Here is a 22,023-nt window from a genome sequence, read left to right as displayed (position 1 = left end):
TAAAAAGGCCTGTGAAGAAATATTCTGCACACACGTGGAGGCATTTTTGCCCCTCTGGTTTAAATATGATTTCTTAGTAGTTTGAAGGAAGAAGAGGTCTGACACACAGGAGCAGACTGATACTGTCATACATGTTGATTCTGTCTCTCTCTGCCTATACTTCTTCAGGCCAGGTGTGTTTTTTCCCTTTAGAACTAGGACAGTGTTACTGTACACTTGAGCCTCTCTGCTGTTGCTTACCTTTTTATTGTATCTCTCACAGTGTACTGAACTCAATAAAAATATTAATTAAAAAGCCGTTATGTTCCTACAGCCATTTACTTTTACATCCCTGTAATGGCAGTGATTTCAATGAAGTCATTGTGGATTTACCCTGGGGCAAGTGAGAACATACCCAGGCTTCATATTTTGTGTAATTAGAAAACATTATTATGTGAGCAGCTGTGGTTTCCAGTGTTTAAAGACACTTTTCGGCTTTATTTTGGTAAATTAGATTTAGTCCCGACTAGGTTACGGTACAGTGGACCAAATGCAGGGCCCAAAATACTTCCTAGCAAGCTGAAAACTAAATACCGTCAGAAATTCACCTTGCTTTTCCAGTCTACTGCACTGGAATGTTGAAAGTCTAGAGTAGGTCCATATCCATTTAAAACAGAGGTGTCTATAAAATTAAATACCTTATGGGAGGTAATGTGGGCTAATGAACAGGGCACTGGATTTGGTGGCAAGACCTGTTCTGGAATTGGACATGCTATATGAGTTTGGGCAAGTCCTTTCTCTCTTCTGTCACTCATTTCCCTCCCATATTTTATTTGTTAGATTTATTTTAATTTGAAGCCGTTCAGCACCGAGCACAGTGGGACTCCTGTCTCAGTTGGAACCCATAGGTGCTAATGTATATGAACAATAATGGTAATGTGAATATAGAGGAACAATGCCCCTTATGTTATTTATGTTGCTATTAAATGCCCTTTATTTTACACTGCTATTAAATTCAGTGTTTAGTGCGTCACACTTGCATTACACTGTATGTATCTCTGTGCCATAATCCATACCTAAATTTGCTGAAGCTGTTACCAAATCTATGGGATAGGTGGGGAAGAGTTATGTGATGTGTTTAAAGTGTTAAAAATGTAATTTAAATTATTTCCTTCTCCCATTGTTAGGATACCGCTGACTGGCTTAAAAATCACATCAAAAGTTATAACTTTCTCCCTCCCAGGGATACTTTGTGACACTGGTTTACTCTTTGGAAATGCCTTTAAACCTGGCAGGACATGTGAAAATATTCTGCCAAAGGATAACTTTTCCCTTCCATTTCAAAAAATGTCATACTGATATTGATTTAAACTGAAAACAGGTTTCCTGAGTCACTGAAACTTCCTGTTGGCTTGATTCATTTACTCACTGATGCAAATGGAAAACCTGCTTTCTGTCTGAGATATCGATCGCTAACAACAGGGCCGATACAGCTGTGACAGAAAAAAAAAATGAAAAAAGATAGAGAGATGAAAAGAATCCAGTGGAGGTAGAAGGCACGTATCTTAATTTGCTGCATATGATGTCAGCTCTCAAGTACCTGGCTGTTTAATGTTTATTGACTAGCAGATGCACCTGGTTTAAAATGTTATCTGTCATTACAATTAGTAATAATTATTGAATGCCAACAGTCTGCTCACCATCATACAATAGCAGAAACAATCCTTGCCCTCAGGCATCTCACATAGAATCATAGAATAATAGGACTGGAAGGGACCTCGAGAGGTCATCAAGTCCAGCCCCCCGCCCTCAAGGCAGGACCAAGCTCCGTCTACACCATCCCTGACAGATGTCTATCTAACCTGTTCTTAAATATCTCCAGAGAGGGAGATTCCACCACCTCCCTTGGCAATTTATTCCAATATTTGACCACCCTGACAGTTAGCAATTTTTTCCTAATATCCAATCTAAACCTCCCCTGCTGCACTTTAAGCCCATTACTCCTTGTCCTGTCCTCAGAAACCAAGAGGAACAAATTTTCTCCTTCCTCCTTGTGACACCCTTTTAGATATTTGAAAACCACTATCATGTCCCCCCTTAATCTTCTTTTTTCCAAACTAAAGAAGCCCAGTTCATGAAGCCTGGCTTCATAAGTCATGTTCTCTAAACCTTTAATCATTCTTGTCGCTCTTCTCTGTACCCTTTCCAATTTCTCCACATCTTTCTTGAAATGTGGCGCCCAGAACCGGACACAGTACTCCAGCTGAGGCCTAACTAGTGCAGAGTAGAGCGGCAGAATGACTTCACGAGTTTTGCTTACAACACACCTGTTGATACAACCTAGAATCATATTTGCTTTTTTTGCAACAGCATCACACTGTTGACTCATATTCAACTTGTGGTCCACTATGACCCCTAGATCCCTTTCCGCCATGCTCCTTCCTAGACAGTCGCTTCCCATCTTGTATGTATGGAACTGATTGTTCCTTCCTAAGTGGAGCACTTTGCATTTCTCTTTATTAAACCTCATCCTGTTTACCTCTGACCATTTCTCTAACTTGCTAAGGTCATTTTGAATTATGTCCCTATCCTCCAAAGAAGTTGCAACACCACCCAGTTTGGTATCATCTGCAAACTTAATAAGCGTACTCTCTATCCCAATATCTACATCAGTGATGAAGATATTGAACAGTACGGGTCCCAAAACAGACCCTTGAGGAACTCCACTTGTTATCCTTTTCCAGCAGGATTTAGAACCGTTAACAACAACTCTCTGACTGCGGTTATCCAGCCAATTATGCACCCACCTTATCGTGGCCATATCTAAGTTATATTTGCCTAGTTTATCAATAAGAATATCATGCGAGACCGTATCAAATGCCTTACTAAAGTCTAGGCATATGACATCCACCGCTTCTCCCTTATCCACAAGGCTCGTTATCCTATCAAAGAAAGCTATCAGATTAGTTTGGCATGACTTGTTCTTCACAAACCCATGCTGGCTATTCCCTATCACTTTATTACCTTCCAAGTGTTTGCATATGATTTCCTTAATTACCTGCTCCATTATCTTCCCTGGGACAGACGTTAAACTGACCAGTCTGTAGTTTCCTGGGTTGTTCTTATTCCCCTTTTCATAGATGGGCACAATATTTGCCCTTTTCCAGTCTTCTGGAATCTCCCCTGTCTGCCATGATTTTTCAAAAATCATAGCTAAAGGCACAGATACCTCCTCTATCAGCTCCTTGAGTATCCTGGGATGCATTTCATCAGGACCTGGTGACTTGCTGACATCTAACTTTCCTAAGTGATTTTTAACTTGTTCTTTGTGTATCCTATCTTCTAAACTTACCCTCTCTCTGCTTGTATTCACTACGTTAGGCACTCCTCCAGACTTCTCGGTGAAGACCGAAACAAAGAAGTCATTGAGCATCTCCGCCATTTCCAAGTTTCCTGTTACTGCTTCTCCCTCCTCACTAAGCAGTGGGCCTACCCTGTCCTTGGTCTTCCTCTTGCTTTTAATGTATTTATAAAAGGTCTTCTTGTTTCCCTTTATGCCTGTAGCTAGTTTGATCTCATTTTGTGCCTTTGCCTTTCTAATCTTGCCCCTGCATTCCCGTGTTGCTTGCCTATATTCATCCTTTGTTATTTGTCCTAGTTTCCATTTTTTATATGACTCCTTTTTTATTTTGAGATCATGCAAGATCTCCTTGTTAAGCCAAGCTGGTCTTTTGCCATATTTTCTGTCTTTCCTACACAGCGGAATTGTTTGCTTTTGGGCCCTTAACAACATCCCTTTGAAATACTTCCAACTCTCCTCAGTTGTTTTTCCCTTCAGTCTTGCTTCCCATGGGACCTTACCTACAAGTTCTCTGAGCTTATCAAAATCTGCCTTCCTGAAATCCATTATCTCAATTGTGCTGGTCTCCCTTCTACCTTTCCTTAAGATCATGAACTCTATTATTTCATGATCACTGTCCCCTATACTGTCTTCCACTTTTAAGTTCTCAACTAGTTCCTCCCTATTTGTTAAAACCAAATCCAGAATAGCTTCTCCTCTGGTAGCTTTTTCAACTTTCTGAAACAGAAAGTTGTCACCAATGCAGTCCAGAAACTTATTGGATAGCCTGTGCCCCGCTGTGTTAGTTTCCCAACATATGTCTGGATAGTTGAAGTCCCCCATCACAACCAAATCTTGGGCTTTAGATAGTTTTGTTAATTGTTTAAAAAAGGCCTCATCCACCTCTTCCACCTGGCTAGGTGGCCTGTAGTAGACTCCTAGCATGATATCACCCTTGTTTTTTACCCCTTTTAGCTTAACCCAGAGACTCTCTACACAGCTATCTCCTATGTTCATCTCCACTTCAGTCCAAGTGTGTACATTTTTAATATACAAGGCAACCCCTCCTCCCTTTTTTCCCTGTCTGTCCTTCCTGAGCAAGCCGTACCCTTCCATACCAACATTCCAATCATGCGTCCCATCCCACCAGGTTTCTGTAATACCAATGATATTATAGTTGAATTTATTGGTTAGCAATTCCAGTTCTTCCTGCTTATTACCCATACTTCTCGCATTTGTATATAGGCATCTAAGATACTGATTTGATCTTGCCTCCCTGTTGTGCCCTGACCCTCCTTTCTCCTTGCCATTATAGGCCGTAGTCCCCCCCATTTCCAACCCATCTCCCAGTCCCGCACATGAAAATCATAAGCAAAGGTGATAAATCACAAACAACCCTCAACCACTTGACAAGGTTTAATTCTTATAGGGTTAGAGTTTTTTTTTCTTTCCCATTAAGTTTTTGTCTTTCAATAGATTCCTTTGGAAATGTACCGAATACATTAAAAATTGCTTTAATCAAGAGGTTTTGTGATATCATTCAGCATCTGACTAAGGGTTGTTTACCATGTGCCATCCTTATTAAGGATATAAACTCTCCTCCTCCAAGCAGTGACTCAGATGATTGTTGTCTGGATTTGCATAAAGAGATGGGGCGAGGGAGAGGGTGCCATGGGGATTTCAAGCACTCCTTCTCTCCTGTAATCCAATCCCGCTTTCAGACAGCTACATCATGGAATAAACGCTGCATCTGTCAAGACTTTCAAACTCCTCCGTGAATGAAATATTACTGTGGATATGTCTACATTGCAATTAGAGAGCCATAGCTGGCCTGTACCAGTGGACTCAGGTTCTTGGGGCTCAGGATGAGGGGCTGTTTAATTGCAGTGTAAACTTTCAGGCTGTCTGAGCTAGTGAGACCCTCCCCATTTGGCAAGGTTCTAGAGTCTGAGCTCCAGGCTGAGACTGAACGTCTACACTGTAATTAAAAAGCCCTCTTAGCCAGAGCCCAAATCAGCTGGCATTGTCCAGCAGTGGGTGTCTAATTTCAGTGTGTAGGTATAGTGTCAGTGGTCAGCCGCTGTGGTGCGCTGAAGAACATTTCAGTCTCCATCTGAGCTGAGAAGAGTAAACATCAACATCACCTTGTGGATAGCTAAAGATTCCCCTAATCCCCTACCCATAAAAGCTTTAAATAAATTAATGGAGAAAATTGCTGAATTTATGTCTGATCTCTTGAACATCAGTGTATATACTGTATTGCATTTCATGTAAGCCATCGGGCTGGTCTAAATAACAGTACAATATTTCCTAATTTAAATATACAGCCAGAATTTATGTGACATTTACATTCTGTTGTGGATGAAATACATGAGGCAGAGAATATGAAATATACTGCAGAGTATAAAAGCTTGTAAATTTTTCAAAAGTTTCTAAAAGACTTAGGAGCATAAATTCCATTTGCAGAAGTATCAATAGGCCAGATCCTCAAAAGTATTTTAGACATCTAACTCCCATTGAAATAAAACATCTTTTGAGGGCCTAAGCCAGAGGCACTTAAAAGCCTAAATTGCACTGACTTTCTTTGTTGCCTATTCAACTTATTTATAAATGATCTAGAGAAAGGTGTAAACAGTGAGGTGGCAAAATTTGCAGATGATATCTAACTGCACAAGATAGTTAAGACCAAAGCAAACTATGAAGAGCTTCAAAAAGAGCTCACCAAAGTAAGTGATTGGGCAACAAAATGGTAAATGAAATGTAATGTTGATACATGAAGGGCTCGTCTACACTGGCCCCTTTTCCGGAAGGGGCATGTAAATTTCATGAGTCGTAGTAGGGAAATGCGCGGGGGATTTAAATATCCCCCGCGGCATTTAAATAAAAATGTCCGCCGCTTTTTTCTGGCTTTTAAAAAAAGTAGGAATAAGATCCTCCGGAAAAGGGCACTTTTTCCGGAGGATCGGGGCCAGTGTAGACGCTCTTTTTCGGCTTTTTTAAAAGCCGGAAAAAAGCGGCGGACATTTTTATTTAAATGCCGCGGGGGATATTTAAATCCCCCGCGCATTTCCCTACTACGACTCATGAAATTTACATGCCCCTTCCGGAAAAGGGGCCAGTGTAGACGTAGCCGTAAAGTAATGCACATTGGAAAAAATAATCCCAACTATATATACAACATGATGGGGATTAATTTAGCTACAAGTACTCAAAAGAGAGATCTGGGAGTCATTGTGGATAGTTCTCTGAAAACATCCACTCAGTATGCAGCAGCAGTCATAAGTGCAAATAGAATGTTAGGAGTCATTAAATAGGGATAGAGAATAAGACAGAGAATATCTTATTGCCGCTATATAAAATCATGGTATGCCCACATCTTGAATAGTGCGTACAGATGTGGTTGCCTCATCTCAAAAAAGATATATTGGCATTAGAAAATTTTCAGAAAAGAGCAACACAAATGATTAGGAGTTTGGAACGAGTCCCATATGAAGAGAGATTAAAAAGACATGGACTTTTCAGTTTAGAAAAGAGGAGACTAAGGGGGGATATGATAAAGGTCTATAAAATCATGATTGGTGTCTAAAAAAGTGAATAAAGAATAGTTATGTACTTATTCCCACAATGTAAGAACTAAGGGTCACCAAATGAAATAAATAGGCAGCAGGTTTAAAACAAACAAAAGGAAGTTTTTCTTCACTCAGCACACAGTCAACCTGTGGAACTCCTTGCCAGAGGATGTGGTGAAGGCTAGGACTTTAACAGGCTTCAAAAAAGAGCTAGATAGATTCATAGAGGTTAGGTCCATCAATGGCTATTAGCCAGAGTGGGTAGGAATGGTGTCCCTAGCCTCTGTTTCTCTGGAGATGGGTGACAGAGGAGGGATCACATGAGGATTACCTGTCCCGCCCTCTGGGACATCCGGTATTGGCCACTGTTGGCAGACTGGATAGTGGGCTAGATGGACTTTTGGTCTGACCTAGTATGACCGTTCTTATGTTCTTATGTAAGATGCTGATACGGGGCTGCTGGTGGGTGTGCCACGGTTGGAGCATCCATAGAGCCAGCACTTATGGTTCAGGTTTACATTCTGGGAAAGAAGGGCATTTGGAATTTTCACATTGTAAAATGGGTTTCACTATGTCTTTTCTTCTCTTCTAGCTGCCTCCCCCATATTTGTTCTCATATGACCCTCTAGCAAGCCACTGCATGTCTGCCTGAAAAGCTTCAGTCTTATTTCATGGTGATATACTCCCCATGAATAAGCCTGGAGGCACACATTTTGCTGAGCGATTGCCTAAAACAGTGCTGTTTCCTGTTTCCCAGCATGACTGCATTGTTCTTTCCACTACTGACTAATTGTCAGTTATTCAGCCCATAAAAATATCATTATGAACCAATTACTAGTCAGTGAATGAATCCAAGCTAGTACAGTTAGCCAACCAACAAACCTGTGAAGATTATGTATCTCTGAGATAATTGTGGCCAAATCTTACATATTTTGCTTGCTACTATCAATGTCTTGCCATGATAATTCTATTGACAGCTCTCTCAATAGCGTATTTACACAAAGTATTAAAAGGGAGGAAAGTTCTAAAGCTGTGTAATCTCCAAAAGATTCACTTTATATTAGAAAAAAAATATCCAAATGCTTATTCATACCTTTTCCAATCTGTCCACACTTCTTCAGTTTCAAACTAGACTGGAGATCTCACAAGAACAATATTTTGTGAGAAATTCTCTTGCTTCTGGATTGGCTAGAAATAATCACAAAAACAACCTGGGTAACTGTGTTTTGACAATTAAGCTTCACATCAGAGCTGGTGAAAAATATATTTAAAAAATCAAAGTTGTTTTCATTTAGTGGAATTTGAAATGAATGAAATTTCTTAACATGTATTTAAAACATAATATTATTATTGAAAATATCATTGAAACAATTGTTGATAATTGTAATGACTTGTGATAATGATTTCAGTAAAAAATCTGATTAAAATATCATGACAATTTTTGTGGAAAAAAGTGTTTTAAGAAGTTACATTTTTCACAAAATGTTGTGTTTAAAAGCCACCACTTTTTGTCTGAAAAATTCCCATCAGGTTTGGTTCACATTATTTTTGGAACCAGGAAATAAAAAAGTATGGAATAATGAATGGAAGATAATTAATTTTTCACACCTTCAGAAGGAAAGCTTGGTAACAGTAGTACACATAGGTTTGGGTAATTTCTTATTTAGTTAAATTTGTCTTTGCTTTTAATTTGTTTCAAATATTCACTAATAAATCATTTGCATTGTTCACTCATCTCTAGAGAGGACATTAATCTGATGATAGTACTTTAAACGGATCCTATTAGGAATGTAATTTTGACAGTATAGCTTGAACCTCTGTATTCCAGAACTCTCGGGACCTGACCGGTTCTGAACGAGAGAATTTTCTGGTCCATGGGAGGTCAATATTGTGTAGCAGCATTACCAACACTTCCACTGCTTATTGTGCTATTAGAGGATATTTAGAGGTAAATTAGAGCTAAATAACAGCACAGAACACTGAGAGCTAGGACTGGTGGCTATAAACAAACTTTAGTGGACCACAGGAAACTTGGCTACACCTATGAAAAGTGGACATCTGGCTAACTAAAATCATTCTAGATGATGGATATTTCTGGACAAGAGAGTTCTGGATTAGAGAGGTTCAGCCTGCATTAAAATATAAGGAAAAATTTCAAATCCACAATATAATGGAATCTGCAACATGATGATATTTAAAAATGGTTGGTTTCAATTATTTTTTCCAGACTCATCTATTTGCTGTAACCACAGATGCTAGGAAATATTTTTTATTATGTGTTATACTGAAAAAGGTTTTGTCCTAGTGAAATGCAGACTGCAATATAAATCCAAGGAGAAGTGCTAACAAAAAACATATTATTGTTCCCTCCCATTGTGAGATGCTGAAAGCCTTATCAGTCCTTTTGCCTTTATTCTGATAGGTCTGTCTCTCTTACATTGATACTCTTTTCATATCACTCTGTCTGAGAAGCTGATCATGTACTGATTCATTCCTATATAAGAAAGCGGAAACAATAGTCATAAATGTGTGTGAACCATAAATGTATTCCAAACAGATGTATTGATCCCAGGATATGAGAGAGATAAGGTGGGTGAGGTAATATCTTTTATTCAATCAGCTTCTGGTGGTGAGAGACAAGCTTTTGAGCTAACAAAGAGCTCTTCCTCAGATTTAGGAAACATACTCAAAGTTTTCCCAGACCTGAAGAAGAGCTCTGTGTAAGCTTGAAAGTTTGCATCTCTCGCCAACAGAATTTGGCCCCATCCAAGATATTACCTCACCTTCCTTGTCTGTTCCAGAATCAGTGTTAGTTGAAGTTTGACTTACCTTTGTGAATCTGTAGTGGCATGATCCACATTTTATTGGTATAGCAAATTTTCACCAATGCTTTATAGGAACTTACTCTCTATGATGATCTGGAATGAGTTTGTGGCTGCTGGTAACCAATGCAATGCAACAAATTGGGTTTGCTTGGTAAGGTCACCTGAAATAAGTATGCCTTCAGTCCTGCTTTTAGGCATGATGGATTAGCCCACCTGTACAAACTCATCAAACACATATTCGCTAGAGCTCATAAATGCATGCAAACCCGTTCTCATATATTTTATAGGTAAAGGTGGTAGAGTTGTCTACAATTACAAATTCCCAACACTTTCCATTACAAGCCCCTGTTTTCAGTTGCTTATAATTTTGTAAAATGTCTCCTTGGGCTGAATTTTTCTGTGCTGGTTGCCTGCCTCAGGCAGCGTGGATCTTTGTTTATTTGTTTTGTGGAATGAATGAAGTATTGTGAAAACAAATTGTTTGTGGAGCACTATTACAGTGATAAGTACCATAGAAAAGCCCATGAGCAAATTAGCAATCCTGTAGTCGGAGCCAGGGTTTGAATAATGTGCAGTAACTAAGGCCTAAACTGACAGTATTGGGAATTTATTAGAACTTATGGATTCCCTTAATGATGTCTCTCTCTGTATACTGTATTGTTAGGCTATGTCTACACTAGCACTTTTGATGGTATAAAATATGTTATCCAGGGGTGTGATAAAACACTCCCCTGAGGGACATAAGTCACACAGTCAGAAGCATCAGTGTGATCAGTGCTGTCTGTAGGAGGTGATCTCCTGACAATTTAGCTACCGCTGCCCGTTGGGGGTAGGTTTTTTAATTACGTTGACACTTGACAGGAAAGCTCTCTCCCATCAGCATAGAGTGGCCACATGGGACCTCTTACAGTAGCCCAGCTGCATAGGTACAGCTGTGCCGCTCTTTGCTCTGTAGTGCAGACAGAGCCTTAGATTCCCTCATCCCTGTTGTGCTTAGTGAAATAGGTTGGGGTTTAGGTCAGTCCCAGAATGAGAGGTCTATTAAAGACTACCACCAGTTTTCTTGCCTGAGTATGACAGTGGAAACTACTGACCAAATATTTTCAAGTAGGAATAAGAGATCCTCCGGAAAAGGGCTTTATTCCGGAGGATTGCGCCAGTCTAGACGCTTTTTTTCCGGCTTTTCCCCAAGCCGGAAAAAAAGCGGCGGACATGTTTATTTAAATCCGCGGGGGATATTTAAATCCCCCGCGGATTTCCCTATGCTGACTTACCTGCTTTGCATCCCTTTTCCGGAATTTGGGGCCAGTGTAGACGTAGCCTCATTGTATGAGGAGTAAGGGAAGTTGGAGGAAGAGTGCTCTATTTCAAAAAAAAGTGCTGTGTAGAGACTCCCAATTTCAAAATAAGCTATTTCGAAATAAGATATGCAATTGATGTAGATCAATTTGCGTAGCTTATTTTGAGGTAAGCCATGCAGGCTGACACACCCTTTGTTGATCCAATTTGCTATAATCACTTTTTGGATAAATTCCATCTCTGGAAGGTAATGCTTATTGGAATAGTGTCACAAAACAATAATTCAGCATTTTTGATTCTGTAATTTGCTTTGTAGAGGTATTCCTTCTAGAACAACTTGTCTCTACAGACACCTTAATTAAAATATCTCTATAATTTACAGAGGGTGTGCTGCCATGACTGATTTTGTGCTATAGCATGATGTTATTCCCCAGGGTACTATTTCTGATAGACATTGCTTAACACTTCCAGCCTTATGTTCACAACTCTGATTTATTATATTATGGTATAGTGGTGGCTACATTGATGTAAAAAGATGAAAAATTAGGAGAGATGTATTTCTGCTGAGAGAAATACCCCCTCCATTTCATGCAAAAAACACTACAGATCTCTTTTGATGCTCACAAATTTCTCTTAAGTATATTGATTTGTTTCTCTTTTTTTCCTTCACACTTGTTCTGTCAGTTTTCAAATGATCGAATAGTTTTCTTCTCTTTCAGTGATATGATCCTAGTCATAGTTTTAGTAAGGGAGTTATCTGGTACTTACATATTTTTAAGACACCTATTACTATGGTTTATAAGCTTTGCACAATAATTAAACCACATGTGCATAAAGATGAATAATCTCATTATTTCTTTTCTTTTCCTAATAGATTTTTTGGGGGGCTTTTTAATCCATTTATTTTCACCCTCTGTTTCTCACAATGCTCTTTCTATCTTGATCCCTGCTTCTCAGTCCTTTGTAGATCAACTCCTTTGTAGATCAACTTTTGAAAGAAAACTTGGAGAGTAGATGCTGTTGCAGTTTGATTGTTATCTCTTCCTTGATTTTGTTCAGGAAGGATATTGGTATGTTGGAAGGTGTTAATAACTGCCATCAAACACATCTTTCATCTTTGAGCAATCACAAATCTCACTGAAGCTAATGGTCATGCCAGCAAAGTTATGAGCCTTCATACAAGTTAAATGGAAGAAGCAATTCAAATCCTTTGTAATTAAAATACCTCAATTAAAATTAAAACACATGCAGCCATAGATGCTCCCACTCAAGGGCCACATACAAAAGCCTGAACAACAACTAAGGCCAGGTCTAGCCAACCGACTTATATCAGTATAAGTCTATCACTTAGGGGTGTGAAAAATTCCCACCCCCTGAGCAATGTAATTATGATAACCTAATCCCCCTGTCTGAAGGAGAGCATCTCCTGTATGCACAGCTACCACCTCTTGGAGAGGTGCGTTAACTATGCTGAAGAGAAAAAGCTCTCCTGTTGGCATAGTCATGTCTTCACTGAAGCGTTCCAGAAGAGCAGCTGTATGGCTGCAGCACTGTTATGTGAAGACAAGTCCTAGCTTCAGGAGAATAAGTGGAAGTTTCCCTGGGGACTGACAGCAGTTGCAGCTGTGTGTGACTGAAAGAAATCAGAAACCAGGAAGAAAGAGAATCAACAGCAAGAAAATGGTATGAGTGTGGCCCTTGGAGGAAGCCAAGAGAATGATTTCTTTGGGGAAGAACACTGGCTGGAAATTCTGAGCAAAAAACCTGCCTCCTGTTTGTTCCTACTACGTCCAGGGAGGGTTCGAGAGTGCAAAGAAACACCTGACCCAGAATATGGGCTAGCCACTTGGTTTAAGGAGATAGTTTATAAGGTTATCTGTGGCAAGTGTAGACTTTTTCAAGATTAGCAGCTTAACTGCATGCATATAAAGAATGCAGAGTTTTCCTTGAAAGAGGACTTGATGATATTATTTAGCAAGGGCTACAGTCTTCTTGACTTCCCTAGTCAGCTATAGCATGGGTCTGATTCACCAGTGGTGAATTAAATGACTCAAATTCTATTAGGTTTGATGAGTTTCTGCCTGGCTTTCATAATCCTTTCTGAGGGTACATCTACACAGCAACATTATTCTGAAATAACTAGCATTATTTTGAAATAATTTAGTCCGCATCTACACAACAGGCAGTTATTTTGAAATAATGTCAAAATACTTTTGAGCTCAAGGACTTCTTACTCTGACTCCTGTAACCCTCAGGCTGTGTCTACACTGGGCCACTTTTTCCGGAAAATCAGCCGCTTTTCCAGAATAAGCTGCGAGCTGTCTACACTGGCCCTTGAATTTCCGGAAAAGCAACGACGCTCTACTGTACAAAATCAGCCACTATTCCGGAAAACCTATGCTGCTTCCACTCGGGCATAAGTCCTTATTCCGGAACACTGTTCCGGAAAAGGGCCAGTGTAGACAGCCCAGTAGTCTTTTCCGGAAAAGCGCGTCTACATTGGCCACAGATGCTTTTCCGGAAAAAGGGCTTTTCCGGAAAAGCAGCCTGCCAATGTAGAAGCTACTTTTCTAGAAAAACTGAAAACGGAATAGTATTCCGTTTTAAGCATTTCCGGATATTCATGCCAGTGTAGACACAGCCTCATTGTATGAGGAATAAGGGAAGTCAGAGGAAGAGTGCTATATTTCAAAATAAGTGCTGTGTAGATGCTCCCAATTTCGAAATAAGCTATCTTGAAATAAGCTACGCAATTGATGTAGCTCCATTTGTGTAACTTATTTCGAGTTTAGCCCTGCTGTGTCGATGCACCCTTTGGGATCTCTGATTTTATTGATCCTTTTAATAAAGTAGGATAAGAACACTACACTTCTGAAAGAGCTTGAGTCTGAGGTTCAAGATTGATATTCCAGGTTAATAACCTGGGTTTGCTCTCTGGCATAGTCCTTTGGGTGTAATTTAGTGGATGCTATTGCTTTTAAGTGGAAAATATTTTTTCTTTTGTGCCATATAGTTGAAAGTTTCACAGGGATAGCTGAGTTAGTCTATTTAAGTAAAAATAACAAGGAATCCTGTGGCACCTTAAAGACTAATAAATTTATTTGTGTATAAGTTTTCATGCACTGGAATACAATGTATTGACATTGGGCTATATGATTACTACCCCAGTGTGTGTGTGAGAGAGATTTTTAGATTCTCTAGTTCACTTCCTTGCCAATACAGATTTTGTCCCCTACAATATATTTTCTCGTTTTAGATCCTGTTTAATTTTCAAAGCCCCAGATGATAGGAACTGAGACTATTCCATAACAAGTGATGGCCAAAATACTTGGGCCAGCTCTGCCAAATTAGCTTACAAATTTTTCCTGTTTGCCTAATTGTTTCTTTAACTAATTAGTTTTGCAAATATGTTTATCATGGTTTGTTGTATAATTTTAAGTATGTTCTAGCTTAAGCATAAGTTACTGATTTGGATGCACAAATTGCTGGGTGAAATTCTATGACTTGTGTTAAGCTCAAAATTTAGACTACATGACCATGATGGTACCTTTGGGCCTTAAAAATCTATGAATACAGGAAATATATTTGCATCTATGGATCACTCAGAAATTGTAGTGAATATTCTTTTGAATATTTGATATTTTGAAATTGTATTTTGAGCTGTGTATTTGGTACCATAATCAGATGCTATGATTGCAGTTGTCTGACTGGATGTCTTAAACTTTATAAACGAGTGCTTGACGACATCACTATGTCAATGAATCAGGCAATGAATCAGGGAGAAGAGAACTATACCGACAAGACAAAGGAAATATTAGGGGCATTTGAATCTTTATCAGTGCTCTTTGCAGTAATAATACTTAGCTCTTCTGTAGCACCTTTCTTACATAGACCTCTTAGGGTATTATATCTGCTTCAGTGTAGTAAGTACACTCCAGATTTAGAGAGAAGCTGGGCTTTTTTATAATAGCTATGTGTGCATGACATAGCTATTTATTGGGTCTCATATAAGTGTGTCTGCCACAGGAATAGTGGTTTAGGTCTTACTCAAATTCCGACTGAAATCATGAACAAAACTACTATCACCGTCATTGCTTCCCAACCTTTTTTAAAGACTTGACAGGGAGGCTAAAGGCTGAATGGGAATGGAGACTGATCAACATCCTGAAGGTGGTTTCTCCAGATTGGTAGGCAAGAGGAACTGGAAAGGCAGCATCAAGGAGCTTGCTTTGCTTCGGCCCATGCAGTATCAGGTCTCTGGATTGATAATTTCAACGTCCAGCACTGCCAATCTGGATCTTTCACAAGCACTAAATCAACTTTCAAAAATCCATATCTAATCGCATTAAATTATGGGTTAATATTACTCTTCTAAATGGAAATTGCTTGGATGCTAGAGTAGATAACAGAATGAACTAAGTAGTACTTACCCCCAGCAACAAAACCAACAATCCAGTCTGACCTGCTCTTTGCAATCCTCCTTGCTCTGCTTCCTCCTCGCGTCATTCCTTCACTGCAAAAGTATTAAAAAGCAGAGTTAGAATAGTGAACACCTAGTATGTTGGTCACGCAGCACAACTTTACATTATAATCATCTTGTCAAGGAGCTGAAAATAGCATTGTGCTGCAGTGTTAAACAGTAATACTTTAGGAAGGAAGACAATAGCCAGCTTTTGGCAGCAGCCTACACGCTGCCAACTGTGAATGACACAAGAGTATTCCACAAATTGCATACCTCGGCAAACCGTAAAAATCGTCACAGTACATTCCTGCCAGGGTAACCCAGGGCCTACACAGTTCTTCATCTACCAGAAAAGCTAGTGGTCAATGATGGCATTGCACACTGCAAGAAACTTTATTTTGTATAGCAACTTCCACATCAACTTTACCTCAAAATGCCATATAAGAGTAAATACAAGAGTGTACAATGTGCTATATAAATGACAGGAAACAAGGGCCAAGAGAGGTTTGGTAGTGAATAAATTAAAGCTAATCATAAGGCAGGAAAGAAAAGATCTGTGTTAAGGACTGGATAAGATCTAGGAAATCACTGAAGGGAAGAGTCATGGGAAGGCTCTTTCCTACAGAGGAAAATGAGGTTGCAGGAGGAGACAAAGTAGAAACAAGTGCTATATAAGAGAAGAACATGGGTTTAGAGTCATGAAATCACAGCCACATGGAGATGCATAGAAGAAACTAAATCAGTTGAGAGGCTTATATGAATGAAAAAGATTAGGTTAAATTCCCAGGCGATTCAGCTAAAATTGGAGGGATGTGGGAAAAGTGTACCACATACCTCCAAGAGACAGCATAATCCTCTAGGGGACTGAGCACTGGACTAGGAGTCAGATGGCCTAGGTTTGATTAATCGATCAGCCACCTGGGGCAAGTTACTTCACTTCTGTAAGCCTCCATTTTCCTTTCCACCCTCTGTCTGCCTTGTCTATTTTGATTTAAGCATTTGGGAACAGGACCTCTCTCCTACTCTGTTTGTACGGTACCTCACACAATGAAGGCCTGGTCTCATTTAGGGCCTCTAAGCACAACTGTCATACAAACAACATATAAGTAAAATAAATGCATAAGGTTATGATAGTTACCTGACTTGCTGGTTCTACTTTGCACTATTCAACTTGGTGATCGACTGGGTGATGCAGAGAACAGCATCAGATGCATCAAGGGGTATCAGATGGACACCTTTTTCCACATTGGAGGACCTTGACTTTGCGGATGACCTTGCGTTGCTTTTCCATACCCATCAACACATGCAGGAAAAGACACAATGTTTATGCACCTTTGGTCGCCAGGTTGGACTAAGAGTTAGCCAGAAGAAAACAGAGATTATGACTCTCAGTATAGATTCACCAGCATCAATCAAGATATATGATGCAGACTTACCCAGCACAGACAGCTTTACGTACTTAGGCAGCATCATCCGCTATGATGGAGGCACCAAGAACGACATCCAGAGCAGACTAAGTAAAGCCAGAAATGTCCTCAGGAGCATGAACAATGTATGGAGAGCTACACAGTACAGTGTCCACATCAAACTTAAGCTGTACCAGAGCTGTGTTATATCAACACTACTATATGGCTCAGAGTGCTGGCGGATGACAGAGTGCAACTGTGCCAAGCTCTCATCCTTTCACACCACTAGCCTTCGTAAGATACTTTACATCTTTTGGCCAAAAACAATCTCCATCCACGACCTGCTCCTGCGATGCCACCAGGAGGACATGACTACTATCATTATGAGAAGACACTGGAGATGGATAGGGCACATGATGAGAAAGCACTTCACTGGATGCCTGAAGGACGATGAAAATGTGGGAGACCCAAGACAACATGGAGGTGTACTGTTGAGGCAGATATGAAGAGAATGAATTACAACTAGGACACACTGGAGAAAATGGCCAAAGACAGACAAAAATAGAGAGCGGGCGTAATAGGCATTAACTGTTAACTAACTCTTGAAGGTATCCTTTGGGCAAACATGATGAGGGTTAGGACCTCATGAAATTCCTGGAGAGTCAGAGCTGTATGGTAACTGGAGAGAGAGAGAGAGAGAGATGTGTGTTTCTGGATAAGAGTACAACAATTTATGGATGGCTCTTATGAACAGGAAAATAAATGACAAATTTGCCTTTATTACTGATAGCTGTAAAACGTTGGCTCGCTGCACCTTCCAGTGTAAAGTAAATTCTCTGCAGCAACAACATGTAGTACAGGGGTGGGCAAAAGCCTCTCAGCGGGCCCACTCTGGCTCACCTAGGGGTTTGATCCGGCCTGCGAGGCAGTGCCAGGGCCTGCCCCCTAGCGTGGGGGTTGGCAGCCTATGGCACACATGCTGATTTTCAGCAGCACGGGGGAAGGAGCTCAGCCCTGGCCCTCCTCCCACATGCAGCTGCTGGAGAGCTTTCCTTCCTCCCTGCAGCAGGTTAGGCTGCAGTGGGAAGAGGCAGCACTGGGGCTCAGGCTTTTCAGCAATGCCTCGGCAGGCACTGGAGGTGACACGTCCACGTGGTCCAGGGCTGGTCCCGGAGGCTGGAGGTGCTGCTGCCATGTGGCCACGTGGTCTGGGGATGCATGGTTGTGGCAGCAGCACCTCCAGCCTCTGGGGCCAGCTCTGGATTTTGTGGCTACATGGCAGCGGCGCCTCCAGGGCCAGCCCTGGACTGGGTGGCCACGCAGCCGTGGTGCCTCTGGGCCTGCCCCTGACTGCATGGCCACTGCAGCAATGGGCGCTTGGGACAGCATGACCACAGCCGTTGCTGTAAGGGGGCACAAAGCCAGCTAAGGTCCCCTCTCATGCCCAGACCTCCCACCCGAATTCTCTCACTTCCCTCCCCCCTCAAGACCCAGTACTCCCAGCTTGCTCCGACACCCTCCCTTGTTCCTGCACACTTTCTCCTGGCCAGATACCCCACCCTGCTCATTCATCCACGTTGCTCCTGCACCCTCTCTCCTGACCACACACTGAACTTTCCCTTGTTCCTGCTCCCACCACTTGGTCAGACAGCCTACGCCCAGCCTGCTTCTGCACTCTAGCTCTCTCCTAGATCCTGTACCACATCCCTGTCCTACTTGCTGGAAGCCCTGTCTCACGCACTGTACCCCACATTTTTGTCCCTACCCCAGAGCCTGAGGAGGTCCATAAAATTCATTATCTCTGGAACTCCAGAAAAGTAAATCTGGTCTATGGGACACCCTGAACTGCAGTTCCCCCCTGTCCCTCCCTTCCCCTCACCTCATAGCTGGGGCACCAGAGGAGTGAGGTGTCTCACTTGGGGCCACATCACTGAGTGTTGGGGGGTTTTGGAGGAGTTTTTTGCTTCTCACTTGTGTGGTCCCCAACTGATTTTTTCTGTGGGTCAGTGACAGTGGCATAGTGAGGGTGTTATGCGCCCGGGGGCAAAGGCAAAATCTGCACACACCCTCACCACCGTGCGGCGGAGCCCCGAACCTGGTGCACGGCTGATCCCAAACACGGGAAGCAGGGGAGGCGCTTATACCATGTCTTTCTCTGCCCCCTCCAGTTTGGGGTTGAGCCCCTGAATGACCCCTGCATGCCCTAACCTGCCAACAGAGATGGAGGAGGGTAGGGCTGGGGGCAGAGAGGTGGGGAGGAGGCCCCAGCCACTTCCGGCAGGCGGAGGAGGAGCAAGCCAGCCGAGGGATGATGGGGGAATGGAGGTGAACTAAATTGGTACTCCCCTAGCATTTTTTTGCAACTGCCCCCCCACCCGGCCGCCCTCACTACGCCACTGGTCAGTGACCCCAGACCAAAAAAGGATTCCCCACCCCTGCCATAAATACAGAAAACATTGAAACCTTTTGTGCTGGACAGAATATTTTACTTTATTTAAAATTAAGTTTGATAAACTAACATGAGAAAGTTGAAATGCTTGATCTCTTTCATAATTTAAATTAAACCATTGTCAATAGCTGTAGCAGGTTCAGAAAATAAGGTCACCGTACCCAGGCTGCCCTGCCCTTGCCTCCCCTTCCTTCCCCAGCACACAGATCCATGACTAAGCTAAATCTCAGTACGCCACTTCTGAAAAGTTGCTGACCCCTGCACTAAAAGGTAAGGTCTGCGTCTTTATTTATTTATTAATGAAGCTGCTGTCAATAGGACTATTATTGACTGTAAAAAGTATCACTGGCACTCGGACCCGTACATAGTGGCGAATAAGTCAAATCTCGGCACTCCACCTCTGAAAGTTGCTGATCCCTGCCCTACTGCGTTGCCTGGGAGCCGGAGACGCATGAGCTCTTTCAACTGCTTCTATTTAAGGGGCTCGCACTTGCTGGGCAGCTGCGTTGCCTGGCAGCCACCCAGCAGACGCAAGCCCTTTAAATGGAAACAGATGAAAGGGCTCTCAGCTCTCAGTCCCACTGGCCCTTTGCCTGGGAGCTGCCCAGGAGGCACAAGCCCTTTCAACTGCGTCTATTCCAAGGGCTTATGCCTGCCAGGCAGCAGGTTAGCAGTGGGTCCAGGAGCTGCCAGCCATGTTATATGAATTCTAAGCCTCCACCCCGGACAACTCTGGGAGGAGGTTAGCCCCCAGCATCCTCCCATCTGCTCCAGGTCTCTTCCATTGGCCAGAAGTCAGGTGGCAGGGACCCCAGGCCAAGCAAAGCTCCCAGCAGGGTAGTCCTCAACCCCACCCCTTCCACCCGAGGCCCCTTCCGGGTTGGTCCATGGCCACTTTTGAAATCTGTGAAGTGTCCCCCTTCTAAAATTATTGCCCACCCCGATGTAGTAGATAAAATGGTGAAGATAAGAAACTGTTGTTTCATTTATGTGTGCCTATAGTTTAGTTTGGGAGAGAATGGGATGCACCCGTAGCTTTCATGGATACTGTTGTTGGGGATTATTATGGAACAGATCAATAATTTTTCTTGGTATTAATGCCAGCGTAGGCTATTTGGCAATTCTCACTCTCCTCTCCTTCCCCCACCTTACTCCTGGTATAGAGTGAGTGCAGAGGATCCACATGTGTGCAACTAGTGCCTGAGTAAAAGAAGACCTCTAGATTGTTAATGCTTCTTTAAGCTGTATTAAAATGCACTACAAAAATTCTCCCTTTGTACTCACCAAGGGTTTCTCACTTCTCTTGCTTGCATGTAATTCTCAGTTTGAAAATTAATGCCAGCTGTTTCTACATAAAAGCAAAGAATCTCTTTGATATCCTCCTGTCCACTTACAAATGAGTCACTGAAACTAATTGGTAATGGGACTTTTTACAACACAAACACATGTCCTATCATTATTATGGCATTAGGGAGAAGGAAGAAAAGAGACTTTCATATGATGCTCAACACAAATGTAGATGCTCTAGATGCATTTCCATCCTTTCATCCTCATGTTCACCAAACAGCATGACAGTTGTATTGTAGACAAGCCTTCAGGAGCGTAGACGATTTAAAGAACCCAGGATCACGGTTGGCAGTGCAACAGGGCTAAGGCAGGCCTCCTGCCTGCCCTTCCTCTGCACTGCACCCAGAAGTGGCCAACACATCCCTGTAGTCTTTGACAGGGGGAGAAGGAGGTGGTATCTCTGCATGCTGCCCCTGTCCTGAGCACTGACTCCACAGCTCCCATTGGCCAGGAATTGTGGCCAGTGACAGCTGAGGGGGCAGTTCCTCAAGGCAGCGGTGCATGGAGATGCTACCAGAGAAGTGTGCTGGTCACAGGAGCTACCTGAGGTAAATTCTGACCCCATGATATCCTCCTGAACTCCAATCCTCTGCCCCAGCCCAGAGCCTGCACCCAAACTTTTTCCCTGAGCCCACCCCATGTCTTCTTCCTGCAAATCAAATGTCCCAACCCTGTCTCAACCCTGATCCCCTCCTAAACTCAAACTCCCTCCCTGAGCCCACACTCCTCCCACACCCCAACTTCTTGCTCCAGCCTAGAACCTGGCATTCCCTCCCATACACAAATTCCTTCCCAGAGTCTCGACCATGCACCTTCTCCTGCACCCTCATCCCCTGCCCCAGCCCAGAGCATGCACCCAAATTCTCTCCCAGAGCCTGCACCCAACATACAACACTGCAGCCCCATCCTAGAGCCTGGCATCCTTCTACCAAACTCCCTGCCAGAGCCTGCACCACCTTCTGCACCCCAGCCCTCTGCCCTAGCCTAGTGAAAATGAGTGAGGGTGGGAGAGAATGAGGATGGAGTGATCAGCGGGGTGGGGCCTCAGAGAAGAGTTGGGGCTGGGGTTGGGACAAGGGCCTTTGATAGTTGGCAACCCTACTGAGCAGGCATGTAGAAACCCTAGCTCCTGTCTCCCTCCCCCCCACCCTTGCTGTCTCTGGGTGGGGGGAATGCGAGTAGTTGACTCAACTAACCAATAAGCCTAGGCTTACCGATTAGACAACTACTTGCTTACATCCCTACTTTGCACCTTGACAGATCTTGTGGGGATTGGGTGGTTTGGTTGATGTCTGCTGTGCCAGCTACCTATGCAGAGCTAGGACAGCATGTGGAGGGAACACATGT

The 22,023-nt window shown here is 42.4% G+C and overlaps 1 long non-coding RNA gene across 1 annotated transcript; it reads right to left on the bottom strand.

Moving 5' to 3' along the window:
* Positions 1–7,714: 7,714 nt before the first annotated feature.
* Positions 7,715–17,153, bottom strand: LOC142830036 (uncharacterized). The gene is made up of 3 exons (XR_012905051.1): positions 16,613–17,153; positions 15,443–15,525; positions 7,715–8,076 (listed from the first exon to the last, which is right to left on the bottom strand). It is a non-coding gene; the product is annotated as an uncharacterized LOC142830036 (long non-coding RNA).
* Positions 17,154–22,023: the final 4,870 nt, after the last annotated feature.

This window comes from Pelodiscus sinensis, chromosome 1 (genome assembly GCF_049634645.1).
Source record: "Pelodiscus sinensis isolate JC-2024 chromosome 1, ASM4963464v1, whole genome shotgun sequence".
Classification (NCBI taxonomy): domain Eukaryota; kingdom Metazoa; phylum Chordata; order Testudines; family Trionychidae; genus Pelodiscus; species Pelodiscus sinensis.
The sequence above is the reverse complement of the archived record's forward strand: the minus strand, read 5'-3'. Positions and strand labels throughout refer to the sequence as shown.